The sequence below is a fragment of the Pyrgilauda ruficollis genome, unplaced genomic scaffold (assembly GCF_017590135.1).
Source record: "Pyrgilauda ruficollis isolate IOZ18807 unplaced genomic scaffold, ASM1759013v1 scaffold6, whole genome shotgun sequence".
NCBI classification, from domain to species: domain Eukaryota; kingdom Metazoa; phylum Chordata; class Aves; order Passeriformes; family Passeridae; genus Pyrgilauda; species Pyrgilauda ruficollis.
Genome location: NW_024527710.1, coordinates 706,456 through 725,460, shown reverse-complemented (window position 1 = coordinate 725,460; position 19,005 = coordinate 706,456). Strand labels below are relative to the sequence as shown.

The 19,005-nt window shown below is 37.9% G+C and overlaps 1 protein-coding gene across 1 annotated transcript in view; it reads right to left on the bottom strand.

Moving 5' to 3' along the window:
- GPR88 (G protein-coupled receptor 88) overlaps positions 1 to 19,005 on the bottom strand; it is a 30,132-nt gene that overhangs the window by 9,631 nt on the left and 1,496 nt on the right. The gene's annotated exons all lie outside the window — the stretch shown is intronic.

The window sequence follows — 19,005 nt, the reverse complement described above, 5'->3', positions numbered from 1 at the left end:
AAAAAAAAAAAAAAAAAAAAAAAAAAAAAAAAAAAAAAAAAAAAAAAAAAAAATCAGAAAATACAAAGCCTCACCAGTCCTCACTCATTATCTCTACAGTTCATGAGATGAAGAACATGGATGGGAATTACTGTATTTTTCCTATAAAGACTTTTTGGCTTTGAGATAACTTCTGGCAATTTAGATTATTTTGAAATTGTCTGCACTCTTAACACCACTTGATTGTGTGAATTTTCCATACTACCAACATCCTTAAAAATCACTACAGAATCATGTCCTAGATAAAATCTGAAAATACTTGATGTCCCTTTTGGTATTTTTAATTTTTTTCAATATGTTAAACTTTGAATCATGACCATTTACTCTACACACTTACTACACACATGCCTGTGTACATCCATATTTTACAAATACAGCTGAAAATCTGTTTTACAGTTCTTGCTCATTCAACCATATCGGAGTTTAAAATTATTTCACCAGTATTTGCGCAAATTTCATGAAAAACAGACTGGTCGTAGCAAAGTCCCCAGTAGATGTCATGGTATAAATGCTACCCTTACAAAATAATTTTTAATATCCTGCATCCAAAAGCATATAGTTGACATTCCTTATTTTAAGATGTTCCTTAAAACACTCACAACTCTGTGAAGTTTTATATTTAATTATTTTTTTTACCAAAAACTTCAGTTATTTCCAAATGGAATTATTATCCAAGTATGGTGTATATACCATACACACCCTCCATCAATCCTTCAGAGCAAATAAACCTGTCTCAGCTCTTGCTTGCACGTGCCCAGGATAATCCTAAATGCACCTACATTGCAACTCAACAGCATGGCTGGTCTGCTGGAGCTGCATTCCCACAGACTCTGTCAGTATGACATGCTACGAAGGAATTTATGCAATGAGATATTTTATTTAAAATTGCTATGAAGGTTGCAAATCCACATGCTATAAAATGGTAAAGAAGATAATTGAAGTTCGTATGTTTGTATGCTCCCACATACGTTTTTTCCCCCCAGGAAACCTTCTGTTTCTACATGAGAAGAGATAAATAGATTGTGGTAACAAGTGAGGGGTTGGACTATAAAGGAGACTCTTTGTACCTGCACTTTGTCTCATTTAGCCACAATTAAAGTTACTGAACACTGTCATTTGCCTAATTAAAGTAGTAAGGAATGTTCATTACTCTGAAAATTCAGGTGCTTAACTTAGGCAATCAAAGTTAATAGAGTTGAGGTGCTCCAGAGATGTGGGTAGAAAACACCAATAAATTAATCAGTGGCAGTTGTCTTGCATGTTTTGGTGATCTACATCAAGTATGTTGGCCTAGGTACAATATAAACACACAAATTGAATTCAGTACATCTATTATCCTCTGAATAAGCTTCAAGGGAGGAGAAGGTTTTTAAATCCTGTTACTAATAGGAATTGCTGTAATGTTCTCATGATTGTGAGGAAATGCTTTGAGATTACAGACTAAAAAAAGAAGACATAATAACAGAGCTACAGAAAAAACCAGCTCCAGGCCATATCCAGCTTCTAAACTTTTTTTACATGAGAAGTAACACCCATTTTGTCCCATTTCCTACTCCTACAACCACTTCTACAGGGAAAGAACACCAAGCAAGACCAAGATCCTCACAGCAATTTCCCTTGACAGCAGTTCCTATGTTTTGCTATACTTTTCCTATGTTTGCTATAAGTGAACCTAAATTCCAGACAGCTCAAGGGAAATGACACCCCTGAGCCGAGACTGTGACTGGAACAGCACACCTGTGGAGTCCTTTGGTTACAAAAAGAAAGCACTTATTTTTTAGAAATGGGCCTGAAAAAGAACTCTTCTGCTACAGGCCATCTTATAAAACAATAAATTTGAGATTAATGAAGATTGGATGAGCAGAGACTCACAGATAACAGCCCAGCACCTGTGGAGAACCCAGGTGCCCAAACCCAAGCAGCCAGCAGTGCCTGCTGTGAGCCCCTCCACAGCACAGGATCCTCTGGGCTCCAACAGTTGGACTGTGGAGAGAAAAACCTCATGCAGAATTTAGATTCAACAGTGATTCCCAACTGTGGGCAATTTTGTGTGATGTAACACTTGTAGTTACAACAGGGAAAAAGTACTGAAATTTGGCCTGTTTAATATCAGATAACTTTATATTTTTTTACCATAAAAAGATTACAATAAATACACAAAAGTATATGCTCTTTCAAAAGCATCAGAATATTCAAAGGTTAGATTTCATCTTGGAGGTATTTTCCAACCTTAATGATTCTGTGATTACTATTATCTCCATGTTCAAACTCAGATGAGCCTATGCTATGAAGCAAAATTTTGCTCACATGAGACTCTTCTGCTGCAACTAGTTGTGGTACCAGTCATTGCCAGCTAGATGTCCCATGAACAATAGGATATGTTATACAATGACAAAAATACAAGCCTGCCTTTTAACATGTTTACAACATACATGATTTTATGTACAATAATTTCCTTTTGCTCTTCTCCTTTTGGACAGTCTGATGTTGTGCAATGCCTTCCAAGTATGTCAGTGGTCTCCATTGATGCAGTGCAGAATAGGAAGTCACAGTATAAATATCTAATGAGCACAAATGTAAAAACCCTGTACCTTATGAGAAGATAACTCCAAAGAGAAATGCCATTGGGAACCATTGGGAAGTTTCCTTTCTGCCAAGAAGTTTTGCAGTACTGCAATGGCAAATGTCCCAAGTTACTTTGGTGAGGTCAAAACTGGGGAAGCCCAGCTGTGCAAAGCACTCTGCACAATGCTCTCACAAGCATCTAGATCTCCAGATAGACAAAATTGTTCTCAGACTCAAAGGAACTTAAAATATTTCCTCCTTCACTATCACATGTCTATACTTCCTTCTAGGTTATTATGGGCCCAGCATCCTCTGGTTCTCTGCAACTGTTGGGCACTTTTGTCCATGTAAACAACAATAACCTAGAATGATGAAGACAATGAGCTGAATAAGGTAACTTGTTCTGACATTCTGTCTTTACAAATATGTAAAATACAAAACACTGACTGTGTTTTGTTCACCGTGGTAGAACAATTACAAGTGCTAGCATTTAAAGTCACATCAGGTATATAAAACTTCTGAACCTTTCTAGCACTATCATCTCTTAAGTACCTGCCCTCTCCTCTTTCAACTTCTTTTCAGCTATCAGTAAATTAGGAGTTATTTTGAAATTCTTCTTTCTGGTAATTAGTTTTTCATCTTACTTTCAGTAGGTCAGTTCTTCTTAATTATGAAATCACCTGCAGCTTCATATACTAGCTTCGGCACACCCACCTTTCCTTTGCATATTTATTTTTGTCTTCCCAGTCAATCAGAGGGTAACTTCAAAACTGCTTTTATTTTCTATAAAGACTCACTTCTACACTGACAGGTCTCATATTTCCTATCACCATAATTGCTCTTGGGACTTTTTCCAGTCCTCTCAAAATCACATGATAAATGTTCTCATTTCCCTTCCAATATGCCTTTCCAAAAGTCAGTTTCTTACACTTTGAATTACAGCCAATGTCTCATTCAGTATGCTGAACACCTCTCTTATGCCTTTGCAAACATTTCCTCACCAGCACCTGGAAAAAGTTAGCAAGATCACTTAAGTGACTACATTTTCACAAGCCATTAATGCTTCCAGGAACTACTGAATGTAGTCTGCAGATGCCCTGATAATTAAAACTAGCAGAACTGAAAGATATTTTATAGCAGGCATATTTGCAGGCATTTAACCTCTTTGCATGTCCTATAATTTCCAATACTAGCTAAATTCTCAAACTCCTTGCTTGTTCCAAACACTTCGTATTGTGTGCTAACACTATTGTTCTTTTCCCACCTAGTTCCTGCTGTGTCACTCAGTTACTTAATTTGTACAAAATCAGTACAATTAATTAAGATTTCCTACTATTCATTCTTTTAGTTATCTCTTGGAATGTCCCCACCTACTTAGTACTCAGAAAAAAAATTCTGTTATATCGAAAATGAAACCTACTCCAGGAGAATAAAGGAAAAGAAAAAGAAAAAAATGGAGACAACGTAGTATTTGTGAAACGAAACAAAACAAGATAGGATTTTAAAAATACTCTTGATACTAAGTACAGTGCAGGCTCTCAGAACATCACAAATCTCAAAACTGAAAAATAAATTAGATGTTACTTCACAGGTATGTATTTCTGATTATTAGTTGTGCAAAATACTGAAATATATACATAACATCATTAGAGGGGATTAGTTCCAGTTAACTACGTAAAAGAAGCCTCACATATGCTTAAATGTTTTGCTAAAAGAATCCTTACTGTCATTAAATAAGAATTGCAAATGAAGGTACAAAAATGCAAGAAATCATCCTTGTAGTTGGCAGATCATTCAGCAATGAACCCAGAGGCTCACAGGTTTTGTGTAAAAAATCTCTAACAAACTTTTACTACAGCAATCACATCTGTTCAGCAATCACATCTGAACATATTTTGTACAGATGTACTAGAGCAGACATTGTTTAATGAGTGTTTGAAATCTGTGGAAATACCCTTGGTAAAAAGGAGGAAACGGAAATCCCCTTCACATCCATTATTACTTAAAAATGTTTTATATAAAATTAATATCATAGTCATGGAAGGGGTTCAATGTTAATGAATATGGAAAAATCTTATTGCATTCTGGATATTTTATGAGGATATATAGGGGCCCTTATGGTTCCAGAATTTCCTGCTTATAACTATTCTTTCTCAGCAAAAACTTAATCTCTGTTAGATGTTAGTCCCTTCTTTAATTTATATTGGAATAACTTCTATTTTGCAAGACTAGACTAGAACTGAAGGAAAAAGGAAAGGAATGTACGTGGTCAAATTAACTCCTGCTTCAAGCAAATGCTGCAGCCAGACCAGGCACAGGGAGGCGAGGCTCTTTCCTCTGGCTTGTTACACTGCTTATGAACGCTCTCTTCTTCTTTAGTCCTCACCTGTGCTGGAGCAAGCGGCTTGTAGACATTCCTGCTGCTAATAAAAATACTGCCGCTTAGAACTTCAGTACTGGTCAAACCTTACACTCAGAGAGAATGCAGAGAGAAGAAAAGCAAAAAAAAAAAAGAGTGAGGGGCAAGCAAGAATCTCTGTCCTTCCCCTACCCCGTGGGCCCTGGAAGGAAGGTTGTGGCTCGTGGGTGAGGAACTTCAGGAAAGCTGCACTCAGTCCTTGGGCAGGCACATGTCATCACCCCACATCAACTATTACAGCAATATTAACAGTTGCAACAGCAGATGAAAAGGAGGATGTGTGCATTTCCACAAGCTGTCCCTTAACTGCAAATGCAGTCGCAGGTTTGGGTTTGAATCCCAAACTGAGGCAAGGAGAAAAATGGTCTTTCAGGCTCAGCTTTCACTCTGTGCTCCAGCTGCCCTCCTCAGCAGGCAGCCTGATACACTCTGTACTGGAATCAGGGCAAGTAGCTTCGGGCGTCTCCGAAACACTGAGCCAGCACTGCGAATTTGTCATGTAATTGCAACGGAATACAACAGCGTATATTTACAGATGATTGAAGTAAACATAACTAATTTGGCACCTTCCAAGGATGTTAAACAAATTAATTTACCAGAAACTAATTTTTATGGCAGAAGAGTGATTTTCAAGTGACTATTGCAGTATAAACGTATTCAAAATAATCATCTGAAATTCTGATCTGTTCTTCAAATCAGTACACTGTAAAATGCCATGTCAATAAAGAGCCTATTCAACATCCCATTAGAATGCTGTGTATTTCTAATGCACTCCTGGTATTTCCAAGAAATTATCTTTATTGTAATAATTAATTGTTGATTTATTCAGAGCAATTAACAACTTCAAGAAATGTTAATGCTTTCATGTACTGTCTTCTGCTAGAAGACTCACAAGGCTCTAGGCCTATTTCATAGACCCTGCTTGGACTTCCTGTGAACAGTCACCAGCCAAAATTTAACTATCCTGGTACTTTTAGTATTTTATAAACATATGGCGTTCAAAATACACTGCTTTGATGAACCATCTTGTGAATATATTCATACAAAGATAGTGAAGTAAAATAAGCAGTTTCAATGTGTGATAAGCAGCTTAAAAATATTAATGCTGAGAACATCTTTTTAAACACATTCACAGATTCAAAGGACATTAAATTTATCAACTCATGCTATCTTCAGTTAACCTATGACACTAAATTCAAAACCAGTCATGATGGATTTCTTGCTGAGTGTGCCTCTTTAATGTCTGTTGCTGCAATCCAAAATTAGTACTTTATTTAGTATCAGCACTTTCTTGAAAACAAATACAAAGTTGACAGTTATTTTTAAGAATGTGCTGTATCACACATTTAGAAAACACAAATAATGCCAGCAAACATGAAGGAGATGTACCTTATAGAGTGTCACAGGAAACAGAAATCTCACAGAACAAAAAGATCTTCCTATCACCAATAACTAGAATTTGGTCCTGCTATTGTTTATTTAAAACATAGGGAAAACTCTGCTTCCTGTCACTATAGATGTATTTTGCTCCATATACAACATGACCCTTGACTTATAACAGAGAACTCCTTGGCTCCATTCAGTTTAGCCACTATAGACTGAACCTGCAGAAGGTTCAGCCAACATCCACACTACTTTAAAAGGATTTGACATATCATCAGAAAAAACAAAATATGAGTTTCCTTGAATTCTAGGGGGAAAGCACTTGAATGGCAAAAAGAAAAAAAAGAAAAGGACAGAAACGTTGCCAGGTCAGACAGTCCTGCTCCTTGTTGCTGAAGCAGCACAAAGCAAAACTCCCAGCTGTACAAGTGCTATATCAGCCCTCCTGTATTTCGTAGGATTTTGAATGCCAAAACCTGCAGCCAGTTCTCCAAAATCCAAAACCAAGTGGCAAACTGCATGATACAGTCCCCACTAAGGAAAAAATGTGTGATTCCTAAAGACATTATAAATTAAGGCCAGTTTTTAATGAAGCAGGAGAAATCTATGGTTAACTAAGGACAAGGCTCATGATCTGCCATGTCTGAACACAAGCTGGAGGAATGGTAGCACTCACTGGATGGTGCTCCCGTTCCTGGGTAATCTACAGCATCTCTGTATGCACCTCTTTTCAATGCAAATGGGCAGAGCAGCAAGTAGCTGTTGTCTCTAAAAGGTGTTAACAGAAATTATAATTTTTCACATGTTGCCGACAGAAGGAAAAGACTTGGTATATAATTTCCTCTGAATTTTATTCCTAAATCCCACCTCTTCACCATTTTGTTGATGGAGGCCCCTTATGTTTTCCATCTCTTGGGAAGCATCATTTTTCCCATTTAAACTTCAAATACATCCTTCTAATATACTGTTACTAAGTACAGGAGTTAAAAAGGACTCTGGAATCACCAAATACACAATAAAGCAGGAGCTGGCAATTTCATTGTATCTTGAAATGGAAGGAAGATGTAAAAAAAATTGCTGTTAAATTATTTCTTTTTTTTCTTATTTTTAAACAGATTGACATGTTAAAAGTGACTAGTTTTTTGCTATTTGCTAACCTAAAGGACATTTGTTTTGCTACTACAGGTTTTTCTAGTAGTCTTCTACTAGATTCTTCAAATTTGCAATCCCACTTCTCAAATTAATATGCACATACCTCTCTGCACAATTTCTACAGACTTTTGAACTTCCTCCACTGTGCCTTGTGTCCACAGATGATTCCTTCTCCTCTAGCCTCTCCTGAAGCTTCTTCGATAAACTTCCTGTTTTCTTGACAGTGTTGACTATGTCCATTATCTCATTCTCACTTCAAGGAGATGTCTTACTCTCCCATTCCTTCCGATCCCATTTTCTCCTCTTTGTTCCAACTTCTTTGCTCTGTTTGTTTTCCTGCTTGTTCCTTAACATTGTCCTTGTAGGCCTGCAGTTCTATCAAATTGCCTCATTGACCTTTACATGCCATCTTGCAAATTTGTGAGCATCAAAATTCTGTAATTATATTAAGCTTTTAAAGTCATCTTGCTCATCCTTTTTTTTTTGCTGGATTTGCAGAAGTTCTGCAAGTGTTTTCCTAGCAACTACTAACCTTGAAGCTTTCCCAGCATTTCCAAATTATATTCATGCTCATCCATACCTCCTCCTGTCACATTAATGATATACTGAACTCTGAAGGAACAACATGGTATTTTTTTGCTACCTTCTGCCACGATAAAATCCTACTAAATCAGTTATTTTTTTGCATCTCTTTCGTGACAGATGCACATTTGTGTAATTTGTACAGCACTACCTCACCTCAACTATTGAACTCCTCCAAAAATTTTTTTTTCTAATTTATTTTTTCTAAACTATTTCTTTAGCAAAAGACCTTTGTTCAAACATGGCATGCTGCAGTGCAGACCCCTTTACTGCATAAGCAAAAGATACAAATGAAAAAGCCTAAAGGCTGGCTTTACTACAGATGAACGTTGTTTCTCTGACAGGGTTCTATTTACTTTCAAATGTTGAGACTTTAAAGTAATTATAAATTAAGACCTCCCCAGACTTCCAAAGCTCCCAGATGTTTTTGTTCATTTGTTTTGTGTTTTAACAACTTTGACATTCTCCTAAGCAATTCTTAAGCTTAAACTGTCTACTTGTGCAGACTTCCAGAGCTTCCAGATGTTTTTGTTTATTTGTTTTGTGTTTTAATAACTTTGACATTTTTCTAAGGAGTCCTTAAACTTAAACTGCCTACTTGTGCTCTTAAATAGTAATTACTGGTTAGGTAAAGGCTTTAGTTTGCCTTGTAATTTTAATAAAAACTATGTTAATATATTCTTGTCTGACTTCCATTTCAAACTGATGAATTACATATATTTGTTAACTAAAAAATAGTAAAAAATAGAGATTATAGAAACTGACATATCATAGTGAATATATATATATATGCATATAAAGGCAAAATAATGAGTGTCTCACAATAATTATCTACCCCAGATATTTGCTTGAATGAAATGTATACTTTGGTAGTGTATGCCCCTTTACCTCTACTATTAAAGGAAGGCTTAATGAGTGCTTCAGGGTAGATTATTTTTCCCCTCTAGGTTGCTGGACCAAATCAGATGAGTGTGTTGATTTTCTGTAATCGCACACATGTAAATAAATAATAATGTATATAAACAGAAATATCTGAGCATATGTTTAAAAATGACAAATATGTTTAAGTTATGTTAAGGCAATGATGCATAAACTATTTCTCACAGCTTTATCTGTGTAGGCAATCTTAAAGCCATTTTACATCTGCTTTCTTTTTCATGTTTATATGCTTAAGTCTGTTTGTGTTACAAAACACAAAAGGTAAGTAATTGTATGAGCCTGTTCTCTCCCTAATTCCACTCCAAAAATTCTGACCCTGTTTTTGCTGATATTTATTGAATTCTAGAGGCTTTTTAGACCAGGTAACTCACACAGCTTCACCCTGCTCACCAGCAGCACATGATCCCTTTGGACCATAGTGCCATCTAGCTTCTCTTTTCCTGACCTCTGTAATTCCACGTGTGGAACACAGTTGAGTGAAGAAGCAAAAGAAGGGCCAGGGAGCAATCATTAATAGAACTGTCAAATTAGTTGGCTATTTATCTAGACATACAGCTGAAGTATGGGAGGCTGACAATAGATCCCTCTTTGATAATCCAAAAGTGAGACAAAAGCATGTGTTTTCCTTTGGAATAGGTCTTATTGCTTCCCTTCAAAATGGGAAAATCAAGATCTTTACTGATGCTCTAGGCAAGCTACCAATGCCTTTGGAAAAGCTCTGGCACCATACCAATACTAATACACACTTCCAGGACAGCAAAGACAATGTGGCTAAATCCTTGCACATTGCTGAAGGCATTTGTTTCTTACAGAAAAATCTCTGCTTTCAAAGGAGCAAAATTTGAAGAGACTTGGAACATTGCTTGAGATGCCTAGAAAGGAAAAAGGCCAGAAAAAGTATCTTTCTCTTCACATGATGTGGTGGGAGAGTAATGGACTTCCTTGCACACACATGGAAACTGAGATCCACCCAAAGATGCCTGGGTTTCATTTGCCTTTGCAATATATGTAGGACGTAACTCTATGCAAGCATAAAACAAATCCAGTCCCTTTAATGAGGGTATAATTTCAGAACAAGAGCTGCAGTGGTAGAACAGAAAAAGTCTCTTCCAGGTCTGGGTCTGACTCATATCCTTGGCAGTTTCTGCTGGACTACACAAGATCCAATCTAGTTTGCTTAATCTTTCTTTCTGATAGACTGCTGTGCTCATTACTACCAGGAGGGATAGATATTTCCTGCTGTGTCCCATGAGCATGGTTTGTTCCTCCAGTGGCACCATTACATGAACTTCTTACTACTGGAATGCCAAGTGTTTAATGCTGTTAATACCTAAGAGGAAAACAGCTGAATCTTCACACAGTAATTTCAGAATGAATGTCAAGATAAAGATTTTCCATGAAATCCTACTAATCAACCAAACTTCTTAAATGATCAGGATATATTAAGGCCTTAATCCCTAAATAAATAACAAATTAACTGAGATTCCATTGGTCTTATTCCTTTCCACATAGACCACCTTAGGTCTGCGAAGAGATGAGGATAAATGGGCTACTGAGTGTAAAGGTGGCATAAATGTGCAGCTCTTAGAGAGATGCAGGAGTTGGGGCCTTTTGCAATGGCCTTGTATGATGGAGAACAACTCAGATCGTTGGCTGGCCGCTGTAAAAGAGCAGCTGTAGCTCAGCTGCCTTCTTGTTCCCAAAGAGCTGACAGACACAGCTGTCTGCACTGTGACAGCTTCTACCAGCATCAGACACCCTTGGTTAACAGTTACAGACAACCTTGGCATTACTGAATGTTATTATGGACATTCTTGCCAAAAGCCTGTCCATAGACTATCTGAATAAAACTATTTATACAACAGGTACCTATGCCAGCCCAAGAATGGCTGGCACATAAACAGAAACATTTGGTTTCTGTTTGAAACCAAATATTGATATAAAAATATTACCAAATATTTATATGACAACAGTTCACCAACTTTGTTCCCAAAATCAAGTAATAGAAAACAGTATTTCAATATAGTACTGTGTAAGTGATGAGAATAAGAAATAAAAGAACACTTCATTATTTCTATAGGTATCTCATTTACAGATATAAACTTGTATGGGCCATTCAACCCTGATTAAGTTGATCAAAATTGATTTCAGATTACAGATAAGAATAACACATAATCAGCTACTTTATTCATTAGGTTAACGTAATATTTATAGTGTTAGATGGCACTAAATGAGATAATGGCTACAATACTATTAGTTTTACATGTAGTGGGTTTTTATTCTGAATTATTTGCTCCACAAGTTGCATTCACACAGATTCCTCAATATGCTTTTCCTAGAACCTTTTTTACACTTGGGAAGAGATTGTTTATACGTTTGTATACTTATGAGACAATACTTTTTTTTTTTATAATTAAATGAAAATTGTCTCTGAAATCTAAAAGAAAATAGGTCAACTGAATTAATAAAATTTGCATAAGCTACCAGATAATGACTTAATTTTTTTTCTCAGAGCTGTGCCCCACATTCTACAAAAATCAGACCTGTTCTATCTTCTGGGAAGCCACACTCTCTCTGCCACCCACAACCTTGTGGAGTCCTGTAAATGTACGTCTCCTGATCTCCAGATCAGCTTCTGGGCACTAGGGCTCACCAGCTCCTGACATGACAGAGACCTTGGGAGGAGCAGCCAGAACACCTGGGGCACCACGTGCTCTGCTACAAAAGGGTATGGGCTTATCTACCATTCTGACACATGCTGCAAAACAAAGAAGATTTCTCTGAGCAATAACTCCATTTTTAAAATATTCCTAAATTCCCAAACTCAGCCAAAGGGATGCTCATCAAGGGATATGAAGTTCTGACAAGTTTTGTCTATCTCAAATGAAATAAAGCCACAGTTGAAAAGGCTACATATTTTCTAATTAAATACACATGTATGTAAATGTAAGTACATAATTCTTGCATGCTCATAACTTAGTAACAGAATATCTTCCCCTCAACAGTCTCAAAATGTATTTGTGTTTGGGCTGATACCAAGCATGGGACACTATCATCTCAAGGATTTTTTTAGCATAGTATGACTACATTGCAGAAGGGACTATAATTATAATCTTGACATTACCATAACGACCGTGGTTGCTATCAGGTGACAGGTATTATATAGATAATCAGTAGACAGCAATATTTAATGATGCATGAGATAAAAGAAAATTAATTCATGCCTTTAATTCAGTTCAGAGCCATCATTTGTTAAATCTGCATGTGACTGTCCTAATCCTATTCATATGTACATAACAGTTACATTAAACAACAAAGAGCCAAGCAAGATATCTGCTGTGAAATTCAGAGAGCTTATATTTACTCTTTCTATACAATGAATATTTTTTATGTTTCTATTTTTCTCTATTGTTTACACAATAGAGTTCTACTGCCTTGATTTAATTACCATTAAAAAAAAAAAAAAAAAAAAAAAAAAAAAAAGCTAGTAGCCACTAGCTACCAGTGAAAGGTATAAAATGTCTTTGTTGAAATCAGATAGAAGCAGTAGTGAGGCTGGCTATTTTTTTCCCATGTTGCAACCTACCAGCTCTTTCATTTAATCTGTCCTAGAGAAATAATGCTACAAACTGAGAAAAAGTAATCTAGAGTAAGGGGAGATGCTCTGTTGAATGAAAGAGGAGCAATTATGCTCACTGGAGGAGCTAATATGGCTGAACATTTCAAACCCTGCAAGATTTTATCACAACATTTATAAAACAGGATTAGTTGAAAGAGATATTTTTGTGGAAAAGGACACTCCTGAAATGAAGCTATTCCAGTATGTGTAGATGGCCATGGGTGAAATGCAATAGAAGACAAAGGAGTAATATTCAAACATAGATATGAAGCAGCACTACTCACATATCTTCACAATATTTCTGGTTACTAACTCTGTTCAAACCTTGGTGCTCCTGTCTCCACAGCGACAACACTGCTACAGCCATCTCACTGAACCTTAGAATGGAAGATGCAAAATTTATAGAGAATCACAGGAACAGTGTTTAATGAAATTACATCAAAATCAGTGTCAGAGGTTCCAGGCTGAGAAGGAACTGGCTATCTCAGCACTGTGGTGCACAGAGGCAAGGCAGACAAAGGATTCACAAGAAAACACAGAGGATATGGAACATGCATGAGGCAAAGTTTGCACAATGTTTTATAAAACTATTTTTCAAATCATCATCTTTGTCTCTCAAGCTCTCCCTTTCACAGTTTTCCTCTGTTGCTAATGCTCACTTTGTTGCTTTGTGACTAACATTACACCTCCATCACATCATCAGCTTCAGAACAGATCAGGAGGGATGCAGCTCTTGCCTGAAGCATAGCTGTGTTTTTCATTCTGCCCTCAGACTGCCACACAGCAGGTGAAGACAGCCTGAACACAAGGCATCTTTGGTCTTAAGTGAAGCTTTTCAATAACAGCAGCTCCGTTCTTGTTCTGTGTGCCATGGCTCTTGAACCATCAGAGCTGATTCCGTCCAGTAAGGATGAGATTTATTTTTCCTTCCTTTGTGTTTCCTTAGTAATTAATAGTAATTATGCTTTTCATCAGCTTTCAATTCTAGAGCAGCAGGAAAACTTTGGAAGCAGGAGTGAATCTCACAGAAGTACAGAAAAAGAGACATTTAAAGGATGCTGAAAAATTTTGGCAGAGGCACAGTTTTATTATTCATTATTTCAAACCACTGTCTTACAAGAGGAAAAGTTGAGCATGGTGAAGTCTAAGGTGCTACACAGCTCCCTTGATTGGCTTGAGCTCCCCTTCCAGCTGGCAGTTTGCTTTCCTTCTCAACAACTCAAAAGCTTGGCTCTAAACCGATGACAAGCCTGATGTGTGGCGTTGCAGGTTAGACATCCTACAGTTTTCCCTGAACTCTAAACAGTTAACCTCCCTGGAGTGGTTATTATGCCTCTTCAGAAACCCAAAGCTTCAGGCAAGAAAGCAGCCACAAATGTGGCTTTTTTTTCTTGGGATTGTTTCCAGTTCTTTATTTTCATGAATATCCATCCAGACTGGGTGTAGGGCAGACTGCACAGAGACCCTTAACATATTGAACTCCTTGACAATAAACAGGCAAGGTGGCCCACGCTCTTCAAGCAGAGCTATTTTCCTGTAAGGTCGTGTTTTCCACACCAGAAGAGATCATTAGATCACCATGTATGGTAACAGATTGCTTTGAATACCTGCATAAATGTGCTTATTCTGTAATGATGTCACTTTTAAGTTACTATGATTGAACTCTTCAGCCAAAAAGGTTTTTTCTCCAGCCTTCAAACTATTTTCGATTTTTTTTTCATATTACCCTTTTTTAACACAACCTTACTCAAATGCAAATACCTGTAAATACAGACAAAAAGTTTGTCCAGTGCTCTGCACCGTAAAAGCCTACTCACTCTAAATAGAAATTTAAGTACATGGGATTTGTCCATCACTTCTTCAGTCTTAGTTTACAACTGTCTCCCAAAACTTACCCTGCTCAAGGAGCTGAGCCCTGATCAGCAGAATCAAGAACTTTTCCCTTACTGAAGAAAATTACAGAAGATACTGAAGAAAGGGAAAGAGAAGGAAAGAAAATAGACTATTACCCTGGTAAAATGATGACAGTGCATGGGAAGGATTGACATAAAAGAGCAAAAAAAAGTAGCTTTCTTAGAAGTTAAACAGTCACGAGAAAAGCTATTTTCGCTGCCATTTGAGAAAGGGACTTCTGATTTTAAAGAATATTGCAATAATCTGGTTATGTGATTTAAGATTAAATAGAAAGCTAAAGTATATGTTGTCACTTTTTTCTTTAATGAAATGCTACACTTAAATGTCTTCATTTGAAAATAATCTGTATGTGGGTTTTTTTTAAAAATAGCATCAACTTGGTAGTTAGGAAAAAAAGGTTCACAATGTGCTTATGGCTGACTGAATCTGGAGGTTAGCTAAGATGTTATCTCTGCTTGTCAGTCCTGCACTGCTCTTGAATGCAGTCTCCACAAGACTGCTGATGCAACTCATACCTTTTTCGATTTCAGAGTTTAAACAAAATTTGCTGGTGTATGGAATGTTTTGTTAAAGGAAGAAATTGAGAATACAAGTGCATGTTTTTATTTATTAAGAAAAGCATAGAATTGTATTTCCTCACATACAAAGAATCAAAGAATCTGAGATGGTTACTTTTATCATAATCCCAGGCCTCTTCTGGCTTTCAGATTTTTTTCAGTGTTGTTTCTCAGGATCAAACTGTTAGTGCCCCTGTCCTGCCTTCTTCATCTCCCCTTGTCATAATGTCCCTGCTTCACCTTGCTGCCTGTACTTTTTTACACACCTGTTTTGAGGACAATGATTGCCCAGTTTTGGTGGAGACTCATATTGCTGTAGGTACCTAATTCCACAAAGCAGCTCTACAGCTGTTTATAACTATTTTGAATTAAGGTTTACGTCAAAACATTGAAAGCAAACTCTAACTTCAGGAACACCCTCTACAAGCAATTTTCACAAATAACCCATGCCTCAGGGCGTTATTTTGAGGCACCACAATTTTACTTTCAAAAAGCAGGTCCCACATGTATTTCTGCATGGGCAATCCACAAACTGAGTGGCAGATTTATTTGGGCCATAATACACCAAATAGCACTTTTCAAGCACATCAGTGTAACTGACTACAATTCATCCACGCTATTACTAACTCCTACTTGCCCTTGTTTCCAGAAGCCCTGAGAAAATAGCAAAAGAAAAGGCAACTATTGCAGGTGAACATCGTGGCTGATCTGCACTACTGTATCACTGCTGCATCATAAATTCAGTACTTTAATGAGCTCTCACCTCCCATCCAAAGCACATGAAGCCAGCTAATACATGTCAATGCCAGCCAATCTAGGAAGGGAAGCTTCAGGCCATGTTCAGACAACTTACTTGGCACACCACCAGAGCAAAGGAGCAACTTTCAAGCAAGCCTCATTTGAATTGCTGACAGGATTTTCCATCATCTTCATTTACACCTCTTGAAAGAGTGCTTGGTTAAGACATTTTAAAGGACAATTGGCAATATATCCCTTGTGTCCGTAAATTAATTGTTTGAGCATGACAGAAATTCACATTGAAGAAAAGTCACTACTAAACTAGCAGAGGACACATATAAATCACCTGCAAATTAAAGCATTGAATGACAGAAAGTGAGAATGAAATCCATTTCCTTAACCAAGAAGCAGTGCCACAGAGCCAGGAGAACTTGAGCCAAGCCGAGCTTCCATTGCAATTTACCATGGAGTATTTACAAGGTGGAAATACAAAGGTTATGGCTACAGGACTTTTCAGAGCAGTAATTTCTCAGAGAAACTGATCATGAAACAAAAACCTCTTTCTTAATTACTTTAAATTCTTTTTTTTTTTTTTTCTGTGTAATACTATTTAGGTCACCTGAGTATATTAAAACAGTCAAAGATTTACAGTCAGATGCAATTACATCAAACTTTCCAAGGGATTTCCAGGTGTTTTCTGGAATTGATGCATAGCATAAGGATAGCTGTCTAGAGTTTTGTACATCATAGCATTTTTATACATGTTTGCATTTTAAACGTGGTCTATATAAAATACAGGCATCTCAGATTTAACTTGCATGCTATTTTACATGGGAATAAGCCCAGAAGTTCCAGTTATCTGATAGTTTGGACATTGAATTTGGAAAAATGTTATTGCTTTAATTCCAGACTGACGTGTTCCATAGCCAAAAACAGGGCAGAGGCATTGTCTGATTTTTTTTCTTTAAGAGTATTATTTTTTTTTTTTTTTTTTGCTTATGGGCGCAATAATGAGCTTTACCAGGTGTCTTGAGTTCCTTTAGCCATGGTGGGAGATGCAATATGCATTCTTCTGTGGGTTCCAGCCTAAGGATTATTTTGTAGTTGAACAGGGTCTTACCCTCGGGTGGCCCTTGGTTGAACTTTATTTTGGAAGTGAACCAGCATATTTTCCAGTATTGGGATAGATGAGGTCGAAGCAGTTTTCCTTCTCCATTTGCTACACACATAGCTAAAGCACAGCCACTGTGATTAGGATGAGATATTACAACAAGGATGTAGTGGCTCCTTCACTCTCCAAAATATGTGCACAATGTTAATAAAATCAGTCTTGCATATCTTATATGTTCAATATCTCCTTGCTGGCCCTCTGCATCTTTCTGGTGCCATCAATCAGAGGAACACTGTCTCCAGTATGAAGGAAGAAGCTTTCTGAAAACTCAGACTCAAGGAAACTTATTTTACTTTCCCACAGGTGCTTGCAAGTGGCTAAGGCTGTTTTCAAGATGTTCATACATTTTCTGGATGTCAATTAAAAAAAAAAAAGAATCCTTTTGAGGCTTCATTCTTTGTGTTTCTCAAATCCTGACCTTAACAAGTATCTCTTCTGTGATTATGGAGATTGTTTAAGCCAGGAAACAAAATATTGTATTTTTAGATACATCATTGTATCACAGATACCTAACAGGTCTTAGTCTTGGGGAAAAAATTAAATTATTCCCTTTCTCTTAAAGCATTTTCTGCGGAAACTTAAACTCAGCAGGTAAACCAAGCAAAGTGTGTAGGCCATTATAAAATATGGCCAAAGGGCCTTTTATATTATTACCTATCATGTGCGTCTTTTCCTTGTTATTATCCCATCATTAAACTATCCTCATGAGAGCTCTAAATTTGTGTCACCCAATGCAACAAACTCTTGTTGTGACAAAGTTTCCTCACATTCCCATGGTCCATTCTTCTCCAGACAGCACAACTTAGGTGATACAGCTTGTGGATGCCTACGGATTCAGAAAACAACTGCCTTCTTGCAGACGTTTGTGCCAGAAGGCAAACACAGCACTAAGTATCATCACCATGAGAACAACAGCAAGTGCGTTGGAAAAGAGGAAGGAGGAAGTCAAGCAACAGAGAAGGAAATACGAGGATTGTAAGAGGGAGGAATGGGCCTGCAGCACTCACCACCACAGTTTCGGTGTGAGGAGCTGTCTCCTTTCCAAATGCCACACAGAATCTGTTATTTTGTATCTGGCAGAGGCTGTGAAATCATACTTCTGCAATAATATATTTAAGAGAAATACAACAAACTGGTAACTGAACAGGTGACAAGGTTAGATGGACAACACCAGCCTTCATATTGCATTGTATTTTATCGGGTGCCCATGGGCAGAGACCTTTGTTAAAACAGGCTTTAAAAAGCTTTCAAAACAAAATATCCAAACCAGATCACCACAAAGGTGCATATGTTTTTGTTTTTAACAGTTTCCACAGAGAGCATCATCCTGAAGTTTGCCAGAGAAAGCTGAAGGAGGGTCTTGCATGGAGCACAGAGATCAGGTATGCTGGGGAAGGGAAGCAGCTCCCGGTGTCTGTGTGTGTGCAGTGAGACACCTGCCAGCTCTTCACAAACAAACCTTGTGTTCAGGGAGCTCACTTCAAAGAACTACTTTAAATGCTGAAAGAATTACATCGATTTTATAAAAACAAACTTGCATATGTCTCAGAAAGAGCTGTCTAGGTGCCTGCCTCATACTGAAATCTTTAGAGCATAACAACGGTTACGTGCGTTGCCATATTTACCGGTTATCCCAGATTCCTAAATCCACTGTTTGGCTGGAGTCCTGGCCGGCTCCTGGGGGTGCACAGCTCCGTGCCGGGAGCGGGGCTGAGGAGGCAGGGGGTTGATCCCGCCCCAGTGTCCGTCCCGGTGCCTCGGGAAAGCACCCGGCGCTGCCTGGCCGTGCGGTGGAAGGGGGAGCGGGCAAGAAGTGCGTGGGGTCACAAAGGAGCAACAGGAGAGGAAGAAGCGCCACCGGGGCGGGGGCCGGGGCGGCTCGGCCGCCCGACGGGCGGTGGCCGCCGGCGGGGGTGGCGGAGCGGCC